Source organism: Rhinolophus sinicus, chromosome 12 (genome assembly GCF_057876585.1).
Source record: "Rhinolophus sinicus isolate RSI-liver-muscle chromosome 12, RSI-T2T, whole genome shotgun sequence".
NCBI classification, from domain to species: Eukaryota; Metazoa; Chordata; class Mammalia; order Chiroptera; family Rhinolophidae; genus Rhinolophus; species Rhinolophus sinicus.
In genome coordinates, this window is record NC_142512.1 from 4,016,586 (window position 1) to 4,032,573 (window position 15,988).

The 15,988-nt window shown below is 56.9% G+C and overlaps 1 protein-coding gene across 7 annotated transcripts in view; it reads right to left on the reverse strand.

The window, feature by feature from the left end:
• The window catches only part of RAI1 (retinoic acid induced 1), a 118,655-nt gene that overhangs the window by 26,870 nt on the left and 75,797 nt on the right, over positions 1 to 15,988 (reverse strand). Inside the window, exon 1 of one of the 7 annotated variants that reach the window (XM_019715718.3) lies at positions 217 to 353. The exons of the other annotated variants lie outside the window; for them this stretch is intronic. The gene's annotated coding sequence lies outside the window, so the exon portion shown is untranslated. Of the gene's footprint in view, positions 1 to 216; positions 354 to 15,988 lie in introns of those variants that run through there. 7 annotated transcript variants of the gene reach the window in all.

Below are 15,988 nucleotides of genomic sequence, written 5' to 3' on the forward strand. Positions count from 1 at the left end.
GGCAGGCACCCCGCCCCGCGGAGGAGGGGGAATCCCGCTCTGCCCTCCCCAACGCCACCTCCCCTGGAGTCCTCTGGCACCGAACGAGGCGAGAGAGTGCGCGCGAGCTTCCCAGACGGAGAGGATTATTTTTAACCTGCCCCCCTTTCCATAGCTGCCTCTCGGGTTTGCGCGCCCGCCCGCCCGCTCCACCAGCCGAGGCCGCGGGCTCCTCACCTCGCTCGGCGGCTCCGGACTCTGAGTGCCTCCCCCGGCCCGCGGCCCCCGCCCCTGCGCGGGCATCGCGCAGCTAAATCTCAGCCTGGAAAGGACCGATTAGGAGCCGCGTGCCTTTCTGCGAAATATTGGAACCGGGTGGGTTGGGGGCGGGGAGCCCGGCGCTGTCGTCCCCTCGCCTCCCTCCCAGCTCGCAGAGTGGCTGCTAGAGGCGGCTGCCGCTCTCCCTCCCCAAACAGGGGGAGGCCGGCCCGGGGCGCCGAGCACCCCTCTGGTTTTCGGCCTTCTCTCAACGCCCACCCTTCTTCAGTCACCGACGAAGCTATAGCTTCTACCACACAGACCCTCCAGCAGCGGCGGCGCCAAGTGGGGCGCTGCCTCCCCCACCTCCAGTCTCCTCCCCAAGCTGATCCAAACAAACACAGCATTTAAACAGCAGCGGGCTTACACACCAGCAACTTCAAGGCAGACCCCGCCCGTGCCCGTGCCCGAGCCCTTGCCCAGGCGCACTGGGGGGCCTCCCCCCCCCGCCCTTCCCCCTTAGGCCCACCTTCGCCCCTCCCTCTCAGCCCCTTCCCCTTCAGGCCCAGCTCAGACCCCGCCCCCTTCCTATGGGGAATGAGGCAGCAGGAAGTTCAAGTCCACTCCCATTACCCTGCTCTCCAAAAGGCCACCCACCCAAACCCCAGCCTGTCCTCCCCAAAGGAGGGGGCAGCAGAGGAGCTGGCCGGGCCCAGAAACCCCCTGCAGGCTGTGACTGGATCAGTCACTTGACATTTTCCAGACTCGGCTTTGTGCCCTATCCTGGAGCCCCACAGGCTAGGGCCCCCTGAGCACCTCCCTCCTGAATGAGGTGGGGGTAAGACAGCCTCTGCAAAACGGGAAAACTGTGGAGGAAGTGTGGGCTGAGAAGAAAGGAAAAGGGCATTCCAGCGGCGAGGAGCTGCCTAGCTCAGTGGCAGGAAAGAACATAGCCAGTTTGGGAACCTGAGCCGGATTTCTCTCCCCAGCTCAGCTGGAGGGTGGGGGAGGGCTGGGCCCCCACCCAGAGGGAGCAGCCTGGATTACCAGAGAGGTAAGAAGCCTGGCAGGCTGGGGGTGGGGGAGCTGCGTATGGAATACAGATGTGAGGACAGCAGCAGCTGGGTTTGCCTGATGACACCCTTGGGCCAGCACCTGGGGCTGTGGGGGCCCACCCTGCCCTGAGCAGGGCAGGTCCAAGAGGGAGGGTGCCCTGAGCACATGCAGGGCCTGGCACCCCTGAGTAGGGGTTCTCAAGGGGCTTCAGCCCCCCCAGCCAGCTAGATACAGGGCCTGGGCCCCCCCTCAAATCTAGGAAGTTCTCAGTAACTCTCCGACTGTTGGAACAGGTATAACAGCAGCAGCGGCATCGGACGGCATGCTGTCTGGTCGCCTTCTATGGCCCAGGTGTCTTGATAGATTTTACTTCTAGCCCCTCAAACTGCCCTTCTAGGAGGTGATACCACCTCTCATTTCACAGACGTGGAAACTGAATTTCAGACCGAGCCATTCTGGGGCTCCCTGCCTTGGGCCCTGTAGCTAGGACCTCGAGGCTGTTTGCTTTCTGGCAGCTGGGCGTCAGGGAAGTGCCCTGGGGCTTGATGGTGCAACACAAGGATAGATGACGATGAGGTTTGATCCTTTGGAAATATCAGAAAGCTGGTTTTCTTCGGAGAAAAAGAGGGCAAGGAGCTAGAGAGAGGAGTCACACTGCCCGCCACCACCCACTTCCCCCACCTGCTTCCTTCCGCAGATCCAGTTGGCCAAGGCGCCAGGCCCCCGATTGAGGGTCCCCAGGTGAGGAGTTGGCTCCTGGGGCTGCAAAGTTACGGTAGTGAGGCCTCTAGTCCCTACAGGCCTCATGTGTCGTCTGCAGCCTAAATGTAACTCTCACAGCCCCATACCAGTGCTCTTCAAATGTGTAGCTATTGCTGTGATGAATAAATTACAAATCCATTTAGGGCCTAGAGGCTTTGGATGGATATATCCTGCACCCCCAACACAGACTAACAGCTCCTATTTTGATAAGGGGTCTCCATCTCAAGACTGGGTTCAGTGGGGTGTCCCCTGTCTATGAACAGCTGGGACCACCTTGTCCCCACATCCCCTCTGTGGGGCAGGGAGCTTCCACTTCCGGGCATGGCTTGTACGGATGGCACTCTGTTCTCAGCTTTCCTGGGTGGGGGTGGATCCTGGTCAGCCCCCCAGACACGTAGCCTAGTTAGTGACCAGTAGCACTGACCTTTGGGGAAAGCAAACCACTAGCCACTGCTCTGGAGGTAGCCTGGGGCGCCTTTTCTCAGGAGGAAAAATATTTGCTCTTGGTTTTCGGCTGCCGCCTCATGCTGACTGATTTTCCTCTCTTCCACACAGCAGTGAAATGTGAAGGTGCTTACGAGTAAAAACAAGGCGAGAGGGCACACTCTATAAGCCTAGCATCCCGCCGCCTTGAACAGTGTTGTTTTTCTTCCAGGGTGAATACGAGACTTTCTGCTAGTATTCTATGCACTGGTTTTAAAGACCAGTCTCTCTTCCCAGGCCCACCTCCAACTGCACCAGAACTTCTAGAACCCCCTCCCTCTGGCTTCCAGTCACTCAGCATCTTGGGGAGAGGGTCTCTTTCAGCTGTACGCAGCTAACTCCTTGTTCTGGAAAGTTGCAGGAGACTCCTTCCTGGCTAGTTCTTCAATGCTAGCATGGAGTGGCAGGCCTCTTCGGGGCAGGACGGGGGATGGTGAGGGATGTGGCGGGGTGGGGGGGTGCTCTGGAGAGATATCAGATACACAACAGCCAGGCCAGCCAATTTTGAGGACTCCGAGGTGTCTGGCTGTGTGGCTTTAGGGTGAGGGGAGGCATCATCTACCCCCACTGCTCCTGATGGTAAATGTCTAAAGCCCTGATGCCACACAGCTCTGGGTTCAAATCCTAGCTCTGTATACTATCTTCTGTGTGACCTTGGGCAAGTCACTTAACCCCTCTGAGCTTCATGGTCCTCGGCTGAAACCTGCTCTTATTAATACCACAGGACAGGGTTATCCTGAGTCTGAATGAGATACTGTGCTTGGTACCTGGTGGAAGCTCAGTGAAGGGTAGTAACTGTCCATGGGGGATGGGGACCGAGTCTTGTACTTTTTTCTGTCTCCCAGGGAGCTGCTGTGTGTGTCTGGGAAGAGCAGGTCTTCAGGAAGGGCTTTATGAGGGACGACACCCCCAGAGCAGGGGAGGGCTGCTGGGACTGAGGGTTCAGGCCTGTCCTCGGACAGATGACCCATCCCCCATGGCAAGTGGGTCATCTTTCCACTGGAGTCTCAGTGTTTCTCACACACTCGTGTGCACATCTTAGTAAGATGCAGGTCCTGCTGTGGTGATCAGGCCCGGGAACCTGCACTCTAACAGGCTCCCAGGTAAGGCCGCTGCTGCCCGCCTGAGGACCACCACCTTCACAACCCTCCAGGTAGGGCCCCGAGTCCTGGAGGCGGGCTTGGCGTCCCTGACCCCTTTGTCTCCGAGCTGGGCAACCCCCGGCCTCGGTGTCCGGCACTGCTTCCTGGCAGCTTCACTTTGCTAAGCTTGCAGTCGCTTCACATCCGTGCCTCCTGGGCCTCAGTGTCCCCATCGGGACAGCAGGAAGCCAGGGTATGATGATCCCACTCTTTCCCTTGACGGTTCCCTGTCCCCTTTTTCCCTCCCGGACACGTTCCAAAGGTACAAGTCTGAGACCCGAGCATCAACCCCAGGGGCTGGGCCGCCACCCTAGGGGCTGTACTCCTTGGGGTACAAGGCTCCCCCAGACTAAATACATAGCAGTAAGTTCTCACGTTCCGCCTTATGTCCTAGTAATAAGCACTTTGCATCTACAAACCTCATTCTCACAGCAGCCCCATGGGGTGGGTACCATTATCAGCCACGTTTGATGAGGACACAGTTCAGACACTGAAGCCCACTGCCAAGGTCACTGCTGGTTAGGGTGCAGGCCCTTCAGGGGCCAGACACTGGGTCTTTCTGGCCTGACCCCCAAATATGTCCGGCCTTTGGGGAAACAGCACGTTTGATTTTCTTGGCACAGCGCATCTATCTGGCTGGCGATGGCGTGGGGAAAGAGGGGCCCGGTCCAGTTGGGAATGTGTGTGTGTGGGGGGGGGGGGGGGTAAGCTGGTACAATCTCTTTGGGGAGCTTTGTGTCAATATGGACCCAAATAAAAACTACATGTGCCCTCTGCCCTCCATGCGGCAGTCCTGCTCCCAGCCAGGCTGAGTCTTCTGCACAGGGCAACTAACTGTGATGTCGTGTGCAGCAGCGAAAGACTGGCGAGCCCCTAAGTGTCCATCTGAGGGACGAGGTCACTGTGTTTGGGGAACTCCTTACAGTGGAGCCGTAGACAGAGTGAGGAGCGGCTTCGTGTATCAGTGCAGCAGTCTCCAGGGTGGGTGGGAAAGGCACAGCGTAGAAAGTATGCAGAGATGCCCTATTTGCATGAAAACAGGGTTTATTTGATTTTTTTTTTTTTTACATGATGAGCACATGACACCTAGTAAAGATTTTAAAACTTCCTATACGGATAAATATCTGCCCTCAGGCTACGTAAGATGGTTGAAGACACCTGGTTTCAGCTTCTGATCTGGTGCTGCCATGTTACAGCTGTTTCAGTCTAGGGGTGACCTCACGTTCCTCATCGGTAGGATGGGACCGGGCCCTGCCGCCTACGAGTCAGCCCACCTGCATCCTGGAGTGGGCAAAGGGCAGGACAGGGGTCATCCACCCATTTTACAATGAGGAAACTGAGGCTCCAAGTTAGGGAGAGACCAGGTCTGAGTCCCTGTATAGGCTGTGTCCTCACTTCTGGGTGCACAGTCTTGGGGGACACAGAAGCCAGGACTGGCTCAAGCCCGAAGCTGTATGGACAACCACTGCCAGCAGGGCCATCGATAAACCATAGGCCTAGTGCTCACAGGGCCCACTCTTGGTTTTACATGTACTGTTCTCTCCACTCTATTTCCTCCGGCAATATGCTCTCCTTTAATCATCACAACAAAGGTAACACGTTATAACATTTAAAAGCAGAGGCCCTTCCATGAGGCCCTAGGACTCTGGGCGGTGAGGGCGTGGCTGATAGTCGTCCAGGAACATCTGGGACCAAATCCTGCCTAGGACACCCTCAATCTGTGGGGCCTGGGCAGGCGACTCCAGTGCCCATGCCTCAGTTTCCTCCTCTGTGAAACAGGAGTTTAGTATGTCCCTAGGGTGGTATAAGAGGTGGTATAAGAATTAAATAAGATAATGGCCAGAGTCGTCTGAGCACTGCCTGGCAGGAGGTCCCAATAAGTGAGCTATTATTTTCAAAAGGTAAATATTTAGATAATTTTTTATAAAAGAGGGAAAGGTCAGGAAAATCCCGGATCCTGGTCCTAGCCGGCTGTGGAGGTGGGGCCAGCAAGGCAGGGCTCCTTGGAGTGACAGGAACCTGGCTCTGGCCTCTGGCCCCAGGAACAGCTGGTTCCTGCCTGGGTCAGCGGATGCGCTATCTTGGCACAGAGGCCCGGTGGGCAGTGGCCAGAGCAGGGTCCAGCCGTCTGTGTTCCCTAGTTGGCAAGTTGGGCGGAACAGGCTTGGCCAGTTGGCTGGAGGCCCCCGAAGCCCCAGGCCCATGAAAAGAGGGCTCAGAAAGGCTCCTGTGTTCCACCCTGTTCCACAGCTGGCTTTTTCCAGACCAGAGCCTCATGGGTCTTTGGAAAGAACATCCAGTACCCGAGCCCTGCTGATGACTCGCTGGGTGACCTCAGGTGAGTCACTCCACCTCTCAGGGCCTCCATTTTCTCACTCATTAATGGGGATCGTGATAAATACCCGCCTCATAGGGTTGACCAGAGAACCAATGAGAAAATGGACACAAAAGTGCTCTGTCATCATCGGCCTCACAGCCAATCCTCACAGTATTTCCGTGTGTAGGGCCCTGCTCTAAGAAGCAGTCTGCATATTGTAACTCATCCTGCAGATAAGGCAACAGAGGCACACAGCTGACAGGGGCAGAAGCACTGTAAGGTGAATAACGGCGGCCTAATGTTGTTATTAAATTCATGGCTGTGGGGTCTGGCCTAGGATTTGGAAGCTTCAAACTTAGTTTCGGGGGCAGCTTTGGCCAAGGTAGGAAGGCCCGGGAGGGAGCACTGTGTTGTGGTTGGAGGTGACCCCGTGGCAGGTACTGGGGCACCAACTGCTCGCTCAGGCATTGGGATTCCAAGTCCCATGTTTCCTGGGTGCCCTCTGTGTGCTGGGCATCAAGAGAAGTGTCTTCTTTCCTGTCTTATCATTTTAATCCCCAGAGTAACTGTGCAAAGAACACATGAGCATCCCCATTTTACAGCTGGCACAATTAAGGCCTGGAGGCAAAGGGAATTTCTTGGTGAGCAGTACTATTTAGATTTGAACTTGGACTGTGTGGCTCCAAGTCTGCTCCTCAGCCCAAGGATGCGGGCACAAGCAAGAACTGTGGCTATCGGTACACCCCCTGGAGACGTGGCAACTTTGGGGGCTGCAGGAGCTCCGGGGACAAGTTGTTGTGTCCCATGCACTGTCTTTGGAGCACCTGACCTGCTGCTTCTGGGCCTCTGCCTTTACTCCAGCTTACCCTGAGCCACAGGAACTGGGCAGACCATTTTACAGACAGGGAAATCGAGGCCACTGAGGGGCAGGGGCTTGTCCAAGGCTCACAACTCCATTTCCTGGTGCCTATGGACACCCCTCATAGGCCACATGGCCTCTTCCTGTACCCTCCTGCATAACCACCCACCCAGCCACCCACCCTCACATCCACACACCCACCTACCCATCCAAGACAGTTACTAAACGTCTCCCGTGTGCCACACAAGTGCTACAGACGGAGCAGCTGGAGACAGCCGTGGGCTCAGCCTCCTGGAGAAGTTAGTCTCCTGGCGCGTGGGGAAGGACCCTAAATCACACCTGAGTGGGAATGGGGTCGGAGGAGGCTTCCCAGAGGAAAGCCGTCCCGAGACCTGAGAGATGTGGAGGAGTTAGTGAGGGAAAAGGAACACGCCCTGGGAGGCAGGAGAGAGTGACAGGGAAAACGTGGCTCGCAAGTGGAATGTGAGGGGGAGAGGTAACGAGTGGGCAGGGCCCGCATGGTATGAAGGGCCACAGTGACGAGGGACTTTGTGCTGCGTGCAGTAGGGAGCCATAGAAGGGAGTGAGTGACACTGTCAGACACGGGGGTTATAAAGTTCCCAGGGCTGCAGGGATGCAGAATGGATTGGTAAAGCAGGTGAATGGAGGCCAGGAGGCCAGTGAGAAGGAGGCTGGGGCAGTTTCCCCGAGAGCAGTGAAGGGAGCCCGACCAGGTGGGGGCAGAGGGCTGGAGAGGGGTGAGAGTCTAGAAACGTCAGGAACCAAGTACCTCAGGACTCAACAGCCAATTCCAAAGGGGCGAGGACCCTGCATGTTTCTGCAGAGCCCAGGCTTCTAGCCACTAGGCAACAGCGCCCTCTTGGGGCGGGGGGGGGGCTGCCTCTCCCACTACCTTCAGGCCTGTCTCGCTCGAGCCTCCAGTTATGTCAAGCCGGTCCAAGTCTGGCTCAGCACCCCTGGAGTGCTAGAGCCGGGCCGGGCCGACACCCTTAGGTAGCAGAGTGTATGCCTGAGGCCCAGTGAGGGCATGGAGGCCACACAGCACAGTGGCTCAGAGACCACTTCTGCTGGTCCCCAGCCCTAGCCGCCTGTCTCCCACCCACAGACCTACGCCAGCCTGTCTCACTGTCTCACTGTGGGCTCCTGGCTGAGGCCTCCCTGGCACTGTTGTCTGGATGTGGGTGGGACACAGCTCCAGCACAGTGATGAAAGGCTGGCGCTGGAGTTTGGAAAGGAGTGAGATTCCCATGGGAAAGGGTGGCTCTGAGCATCAGCCCCCTGCAGGCTGGCTTTGATGGTGGAGAAACCCCAGCTGGATCCCTGGCTACTTGCCTCTCGCTGAGAAACAAAGGCTATGAGCGGTGTCCGTGGACGTGTGCAAACATTAGCAGGGAAACCCCCAAGTAACCTGACCTTGTGTTCTGCCACAGCTCTGTCTTTGCTCCTGCCCCCTCCCTTTCAGGCAAACACGACCCTCATGGACCAGATGGGCCAGCAGGTCCACGCCACCCCCACAATCCCCAGATCCCCTTGGTCACTACTCCCCTCCCACCCTAAAAGCCACCACTGGAAAGATTCTGTCTCCCAAACAAACTGCATTTAGAGCTCACCCACTTGTGCTCTCTCATGGGGCTCCAAGAGCTAATGGGGGCCTTTGATGGACATGAGCAAGTGAGGGGTTTGTGGGCCACATGTTTGTCACATGAATGAGTGAGTGGATGGTTAGATGGATGGGTAGACGGGTGGGTGGAATGGAATTCCATCCCCAAGCAAAGCACTGCCATTTTTGTTGGCCGGAGCAAAATACAATTTCCCAAAGGCTTTTAGGAACATGGCAGGTAGTTCCTGGGGTCCCATGGGTCCCCACTGCGGCCGCCCTTCTTCATGCCTGTGCTGGGACACTGAGAGGGGCACAGCCCTGTGTTGCCCATATGGGGAGGGAGCGCTGGACCCTGGGCTCCCACGGCCCCATACCATGTTATCCCAGATACTCCAAAGTTCCTCCAGAAGCCCCTTTTGCTGAGCCTGCCCCATTAGGGGCTCCCAGAGACCCCCAGGAATTCCCATGACCTGTAAGTGTCCCCAGGCCTGGGATCCCTCTTGTTGGAGGCCAGGACACGCAAGAATGGAGGGGTGTGTGCCTGCCAGAATCCGCTAGGCAGCTTTGCAGAGCCAGAGAGAGCAGAGCGTTTGTCATCTGCTGAGGACAGTGGGGATGGTTTAAGGTGAAATTTAAGCCCATTAGTGCTTGGCTAATGACATCAGCAGCGACGGCGAAAATGAAGATGGCAGGGTGTGTGAGCGTCCATAAATTGTCAGGGCTGGCGCTGCCTTCGTCCTTGGGCCTACTCCCTCCCTCCCCTCATCCCTGCACCAGCCTGGGCCCTGAAGCACCCCCCACACTGGTCCCTGCATAGCTGGCAGGCCCTGTCCCTGTCCCTGCCCTTGTCAGGCCACACAGGCCCGGCCCCAGGGTCAGTATGTGGCTAGGGCCTCAGCTGGGGCGTGAGAAAAGAACAAGGGGGAGCCCAAGCTTGGAGGCAGCATCTTCTTAATCTCCCTCCTTTTATAACTTCTGTCTTTTTTATGCACACACAAGGAGTCCGGCTCAGCCCCCAGCATCTCTTCCCCAGGCTGAGCACTTTCCCCGCAGCTAATGCCTGACAGCTCTGTTTATGTCTCCCCATAATTCTCCAGTTTTATGTTTTTTTTCCAGGGCCATTAAGCTCCCAGCCACAAGCTCCTTCCCCTGCCCCTGCCTGCCTTTGTCCTTGAGGCCAGGCAGCCCCATCACCCTTTGGGCGACAGGCTGTCCTCCCCCAGCAGGTAGACGTGGACCTTGGCAGGAGGCCTTGCTCAGGCTGGCCCTGAGGGTAGGCACTTCCGGTCGCCAGGCCCTCCTGACACCAACTCCCGGTCTTCCCATCTCCTCTGTCACAGGTCCTGTCCCGCTGGTCTACACCTGGCTCCTGGAGGGCCCAGCAAAGCCCTCTGGCCCATGTCCCTTCCCAACGGAGTTATTCCTCAGCCTCATGCTTTGGCCCTTCTCCCTAGCTGACCTTTTCCCTCCCAGGGCCCCAGCCACCTCCTAAGGGCAAGCCCCCCCAACCCAGACAGCCCTCGGCAGCTCCAGATCCCTGGATCCAACACATCTACAGTGCCCGGGGGCTCCCGCACGCCACAGACCTGCCCTCTGCCTCAGTCCTCCTGTGGCTTGTCTCTGAGGAGGCCCCCAAGTCCTTGCCCCCCACCCCCGCCCAAGGTGTCCTATTCAGACCTCTCCTTCTTAACCTCATAGCTACAGCCCAGAATCTGGCCTCTTCACCTCCTGCTGGGAATTCCATGACTACCTCGACCTGGATTTCCCATTCCCACTCTCTGCCCCATGTGGCTTCTCACAAGCTCTGCTCAGGGCACTCCCTTGCTATAAAGCCTTCAATGGCTCCCCATTACTTTCACCTCCTTGAGTTCCCATCTTAAGCATGGTACTCAGACCTCTCCAGCCTCAGCACCTTGATGGCTGGCTCCCGCTGCCCTGGCACTCTTCAGCGTCCCCACAGGGCTCTCCCAGCTCCTGCCCTGTCTGTGTCTCCCGGGGTGTTCTTCCCCATCTCTGCAGGTCCTAATCCAAGGTAGCAGGGGCCTCTGAGGGCCTTTGCTGATTCCCTCCGCTAGACGCAATTCTTCCCTTTCTTCTGGATCCATACAGTCTCCTCCTGTGGCTCCTAGAGCTGGGGAGCCCATCGTTTCCCCTAGACTGGATGCCTGGCTTCCTGCCTCAGTCATCCACAAGGACGACACAGACTATTTAAAGGCATGGCCTTGCCTAGAACTCCCTCTTCTTTCTGGGGATACCCTCCACCACCCCTACTCTGGGGCCCAGCACCCCTCTCGGGAGGCATGGGCTCCCCCTCTGTCCAGTACCCTGGCTCCTTCCACAGGAGACCTGTGTACGTTATGAAAGCACAGGAGTCCTTCTCGTCTTTAATGTCCTCTGCCCTGCTGGCCTCTCAGTCTGCATCCTAGACGCCCCTTCCCTGTACATGCAGGTGACCCAAGGTACACCTGTCCTGTGGCTGCTGCTCCGGCCCCCACCGCTGCCCTTGGCTATGGCCTCCTCCATCCCCTGAGCCTTCTGGGCACCATGTGTCCTGGTCCCGGCTCCCTTCCTCTCTACCCCATGGATGGGTGCCGGGGGACATCCAGGCCTGCCTCCCGAGGAAAGCAGACTCAATGCCCGTGCTGCTGTTTCCCCTTCCCATGCACTTGGCGGGCCAAGCACATGGCTTGGTTTCAACAGATTCCAACCCGAGTCGCCCTGTGTCGCCCCAGTGTGTCTGACCACAGCTCGGCAGCCCCCCACTCTGTCCTGCCCACCCCGGCTGGCATTCCACCCAGACAACTTCCTGCCCTTGGCAGGCCTCACTACTACACTGGCAGCCCCTGGAGCGACAGTCAGAGCACTGCTTGGCCCCAGGCACAGCTCCTGACCTTATGGGCAGTATCCTCTCTGAACGGGGACTGTCCTGACCCCGCCTTTACCTCACAAACAGCTCTTGAGCACAGACACACGTGGGGTGCCAAGGCAGGCAGTCCTATGGACTGTTGCCCGGATCCTATAGTTAAAAGCAGAGCAAGCTTCGTAATTTGTGGGGCCCAGTGCGAAATGAAAATGCTGGCCCCTCCTCAAAAAGTATTAATCCCAAGACAGCGACAGGGCATTTAGACCAAGCTCAGGGCATTGCTGAGTGCAGGTCCTGTGTGGCTGCACGAGTCGCACAAAGCCAGCCCCAGCTAGGTCACCAGACCAGCTGCCACACCCTGCCGTGTTCCCTAGCTCCCGGGCACTCTGCTGAATACTGGGGAGATCATGATATAATCCACAAGTCACACCCGGGAGGTCACAGATAACGACAATCATAAGAGTAACAACAGTTCCATTTACTGAGCACTGACTAAGACTAAGTGCTTCGTACACATCAAGTCCACAAACCACCACAGCTACCCAAGTCTATGGCTTATGAGATGGGGGTTCAGAGAAGCGATGTAACTTGCCCAAGATCACACAGTGGCACTGAAAGTGCTGGAGGTAGGAGTGAGCCCAGGCTGCCCTGACTCCAAGGGCTGGCTCCCAACTGAATCGCACACCAGGTGGCGGTGCCGGCCCTGCGCCCACCTCACCACAACCATTACCAGGCTCTCCCCTGGAAGCCAGGCTGGAACAACAAGCCTGCTGCTACAGGTAAAACACTGAGACCCCCTGCTGTTGGCTCTGAATGGGGCCTGAGAAACCACCCATAACTTCTTGCTGCAGAGATGCAGAAACAGAGGCTCAGAGAGGGTGACAATTCCTGCCAGGTCACATAACAGGACCCCCAAATGCCCGCCTCCAGCAGCCCTGTTTCTAAGGACGCTTTTCTGCCCCCCAGGCAAATGCTCGTGATCGGATGCATAATGAAGGCGGAAGGACCAACAGCAGACGTCCAACATGATCTCACTTTGTTAAGCAAACTGGGTGGAAACACACAGAAATGCTAAGTCGGTGTCTTCCCATCAGATGGGCTAGAGGTGACTTCTGTTTTCTTCTTTATATTCTTTGGTATTTTCTGTATTTTCTCCGTTGAGATAAGATTTTTAAAAAGACCAACAGCTCTGAAGGTTTTAGAATGAATGGGGAACGGAAGTTTGTGGAGCCGAGTTCTGGTTAATAGAGTTGCCATAGATACCAAGCAGGGATTTACTCGCTCGCTAAGAACCAGAGCACAGCAGACTCCTTTCCGGCTCCTGCTGGGCTGGAACGCCCTTCCCTCATTGTTGAGGGTTCAGGTTTCTCAGGACCTAGGGGTCTGGGGCCGTCCCTGGGACAGCGCTGCCTGGCTCTCCCAGGAAGTCTGAGCGCTCTGCTCTGGACGGTGTGGGCCCCAGGCAGGGAGGGGCTGCTTAGGAAGCCTGTCCCAGTGTGTGCTCGTCCCCTGGCAGTGCTGTCCTCCTCCCTGGACAGCACGCTGCCCACACTAAGCCCCTCCTCCCTCGGTGCTCCCTCAAACCTGCACCACCCTATCCTCTCCTGCTCACAGCCCACCACACCCCCACAGCCGACATCCCCAAGACCAGACTCGCCCTCCCTTACCCCTCACCCCCAAAGCTGGCCCCTGCCACCCTTTCTGGCCTCACCCCCCAATGCCAGAGGTTGCTAGCTCCACACCTCTGTGGTCCCCTGCCTGGATCACCCTCTGCACCCGCCCCACCCTGCCCAGAGCAGGCAGCCTTTCCCCTGGTTCCCTGCTAGGCTGTGGCTATAATGTGCTGATTAGATTAGAACCACATCCCAGCGGGCCCACTTGGGTGTCTGTCAGACCCCCGGCAGACCCCACTGGGCTCACCCACAGCCCCAGTCCCCAGAGCCTAGCACAGTGCTCTGGGGATCCATCAGCAGTGCCCTCTGTCCCACACCCCATGCTGCTGCTGGGCCTTTTGCAGACAGCTCCGAGCCACCTCCTGCCCAGAGAGCCCCCTGGGTCTCTGTCCTGAGAAGAGCTAACAGCTCCTTAATAAAAGCGGGCCACAGGCGGGCCACAGACGGGCCAGTGACATCGCGCCCAGCTGAGAGGCTGCGGCTCACATCAAAGCCTCATTTTTCTTCTTCCTGTTAGACACTGAAACAATTTACATAAAGAGCCCCACATGTGTCTGTGACAAAAATGCATTTCTTCTCATGGCTGGCCAGCATCCTCCTTAGCTTTCCCAGATTCCCCCCATGGGCGCCTGGCTCACTTCCCCAGGAGTGGGGGTCTCAGGGACCACCCCGTGCCGGGGAGAGGCCAGCCAAAAGAATAACCATGCCGTATCTTTATTAAAACAAGAATCCAAACCGACCAACCCTCACGGACTCAGGTGGGGGTGGGGCCATGTACCGACCACATGGGTCTAAGGATCTCAGCAGAGCCTTGTTCTGGCCTCCAGTGAATAAAGGCATCTCTGTAGGACCAGGGCTGGCCGCACACAGCGGCTTCACCTGCACCTGTGTGAGCTCACCTGTAAGACAGCCCCACTGAGCAAGTCACCTGTCCCGCGTGGCAGACCAGGCCTGGAGGCCAGGACTTCCCGGCAGTGAGGCTCACGGCCTCTTCTGCTCAGCTCTCGTGAGGGAGGGACAAGCCACGCAGAGGCCTGGGGAAGGCTCCCGGTGAAGCTTCCAAACATTCCTGTCTTCTGATGGCTGAAGCCTAACACCCCACTGTTCTCCTGGCTTCATGTTGGACAAAGAACTACCTTCTCTTGGCCCCTCTACTTAGAAATGTCACTCTGAGAAGTAACAGGGCGTCTCACCACCCCGTGAGCGAATGACCCCAGACCCTTCCTCCAACGTGCCCAGGAGCAGGGAGCAGAGTGGGGCTTAACCTACCCAGCCACCCCGAGTCCCCCTGTGCTGACTCACTGGATGGGGTCGGCCTTCCTGTGTGTCAGATGGGCGAGGGGGTGGGACTGGCTGACTTGGGGGTGCTCCTCACACACGCACCTGGCAGATGTGAGGTGTATGCATTATGATGCATGTAACTATTCCTGCCTGTGTACTAGAACGTGCTATGTCTCTGCATGACTCATACAGTAAGGCCTACATGTAACCACTGGGAGCTGAACTCGCAGCCCCACGTGCCTGGGCCTTACTTTATGGGACTTTGGGGGCACTGACTACATATGATTTTCATCTTCTAAGTCCCATGGAAGATGAGACCGCACTGAGGACATTTCTGGATTCTGAGGCTGAAGGGGATGAGGGCCTGGCCCACCCTCTGACACCCTCCCCTCTTCCTGTCTAGGGAAACTGTCTTAAAACCATGGGACCATGACAATTTCAGTTCCAGACATTTGGGAATGCTATGTACCTGCACCAAACCACGTGTTCCAGAGTGTTCGTGGCAGGTTTATTCATCAGATCCTCAAACTGTAAACTACGCAGATGTTCGTCAACAGTAGAGGGATGACGAGACGCCAGTATACGCACACAATGGGATACTATACAGCAATGGAAAATAGCCCCGCACACAGCATGTGTGAGTCTCAGAAACAGCACACCGAGTGCAACAAGATGCACGTGGAAGAAATTCAAAAGCCACACACGGGTCCTGGGCCACACACCAGGTAATACCTGGTGGGGGCACAGGGGACCTTGGGGACTGTGATGCTCTTTCTCTTGACTAGAGTGCTGGGTCCACACATTTGGTTTGGAGCAATTCATAAGCTGTTCACTTGGGATTCATGCCCTTCTTCGTATGAAAGTCAATGAACAGTTGAAAAGTAAAACAAGGGCCGGCCCGGTGGCTCAGGCGGTTGGAGCTCCGTGCTCCTAACTCCGAAGGCTGCCGGTTCGATTCCCACATGGGCCAGTGGGCTCTCAACCACAAGGTTGCCAGTTCAATTCCTCGAGTCCCGCAAGGGATGGTGGGCAGCGCCCCCTGCAACTAAAATTGAACACGGCACCTTGAGCTGAGCTGCCGCTGAGCTCCCAGATGGCTCAGTTGGTTGGAGCGCATCCTCTCAACCGCAAGGTTGCCGGTTCGACTCCCGCAAGGGATGGTGGGCTGTGCCCCCTGCAACTAGCAACGGCAACTGGACCTAGAGCTGAGCTGCGCCCTCCACAGCTAAGATTGAAAGGACAACAACTTGACTTGGAAAAAAGTCCTGGAAGTACACACTGTTCCCCAATAAAGTCCTGTTCCCCTTCCCCAGTAAAAAAACTTAATAAAAATAAAAAGTAAAACGAGACCGCAGCCTCCTCAGGCTCCTAGAAGTCGCCTTGTCCTGTGTGGTCCATGTCAGCCCAGCACCAAGCATTCCTCACTCTCCTCGGCCAAGGGTAGCATGCACATCCCCACCCCCCAAAAAGTCAGGTGGCCGTATGGCCTGCTTTGTCAGTGAAACCCGAGTGAGTGCAAGTGACAAGTGCTGCTTTAGGGAAGAAGCTCCACGAGCCCATATGTCTGTCTCTCTCTCTCTCTGTGACATGCAAGCGCTCCAGAAAGCTACTGTTCCATCTGCCTGGATCCCTGAGTGACAGCAGTGAGCAGTCCTGCTGCTGTCCAGTCTCAGACACATACCACCAGTGAGGGA